The sequence below is a fragment of the Aphanomyces invadans genome (assembly GCF_000520115.1).
Source record: "Aphanomyces invadans strain NJM9701 unplaced genomic scaffold supercont1.54, whole genome shotgun sequence".
In the NCBI taxonomy this organism is placed as follows: Eukaryota; Oomycota; class Saprolegniomycetes; order Saprolegniales; family Verrucalvaceae; genus Aphanomyces; species Aphanomyces invadans.
The window spans coordinates 344,264-345,090 of NW_008580199.1; positions in this window are offsets into that span (position 1 = coordinate 344,264).

Sequence of the window (827 nt, forward strand, 5' to 3'; positions counted from 1 at the left end):
TGCCGCGACATTTTTACGCTCTCGGATTGGATGGTTTTGGAGCACAAACAATTGGTCCGTGCTCAATTAATTGGTCTCTTACGTTACCGCAAATCCAAGGTACCTATTCAAACCATTCCGTCCCTGGTATTGTGTAATGTCTTGTGTCCTCGGTTTTGCCCTTATGGTGTCAGAAGTGGTCGTGAATAAATCCGGGGATTCGCGGCCACAGGACCGACGTCGCCGGGGGATGGATATGAAGTTTTGCTCCTTCGTGGAGTACATCGACGAATTTGAACCCTACAAGTTGAATTGCTCCAAAGAGAGGTGGATGGTCAAGTTCGTCAGGGTTTTCTAACGTCCGTTTCTCGCGGCAAGCCATACCCAGTCTCGCCCCCATGTTGATGACGCGGTCGAGTCCTGAAAGGGCATGCACAGAGTCCCAATCTTGTACGACCTTTGGTGATCGTTGCTTCAAGATGTAGCAACCGACCAAGGCCCGTAGAATGGTCGTGTGGGGAAATGGGCCAGATGCTGTCTCAGTGGGAAGACTAGAACACGCGATCCTTGGATGGCATGCGTTGGACTTGATTGCAGTTGATCTGCAAAGGCGAACTTCTTGCGTAAGAGCGAAGTCCTGGCGACGTCATATTGTCTGCCTCGGAGCTGCTTCGTGTTCAACAACGCGAACATCAACGTGGTCGCATACAACACTGGGTTTGGACGCCGCACGAGCCCGAAAAATGCAAAACTCCAGCCGTGGGATATGTGCGCGCTTGGTCAAGTCGCCTTGAAAGCCACGGAAACAGCCATGGCTGGCGATTCGACTCGTCCATGTTTCATGCGGC